At 46.7% G+C, this 375-nt stretch overlaps 1 protein-coding gene across 1 annotated transcript in view; it reads left to right on the top strand.

Moving 5' to 3' along the window:
* The window catches only part of LOC118337049 (sodium bicarbonate transporter-like protein 11), a 92701-nt gene that overhangs the window by 69895 nt on the left and 22431 nt on the right, over window positions 1–375 (top strand). The window lies entirely within an intron of this gene.

Here is a 375-nt window from a genome sequence, read left to right as displayed (position 1 = left end):
TCTCTCTCTCTCTCTCATTTCTCTGTCTCTCTTGTCTGTTTCCCCCCTCTCTCTCATTCTCCCTTCCCGGCTCTCTCACTCCTTGAGCACTGTGATACTGTTGTCATGGTGACACCCATCATTTTCTGGCATGAATGGAGGATACTTTATTGATGAGACGGCATGGCAGAGAGAGAGAAAGGGAGAGTGATGGAGGGAAAGACAAAGACAAACAGAAAGAAAAGGGAGAAACCACTGGCAGGGAAAATCAGAATGATATGGAAATGATCGTCCCTGCTGGTTACGATACAAAACATTTCCACCCTGTAATTTTCTCAGTACTGATGAGTCGAGGAGGACGTTGCAAGCCAAAGCACGCTGAATCTTCTTGAGGGG

Source organism: Morone saxatilis, unplaced genomic scaffold (genome assembly GCF_004916995.1).
Source record: "Morone saxatilis isolate NCDOM2014 unplaced genomic scaffold, NCSU_SB_2.0 Contig3, whole genome shotgun sequence".
In the NCBI taxonomy this organism is placed as follows: Eukaryota; Metazoa; Chordata; class Actinopteri; family Moronidae; genus Morone; species Morone saxatilis.
This window is presented reverse-complemented; position numbering and strand designations above follow the sequence as displayed.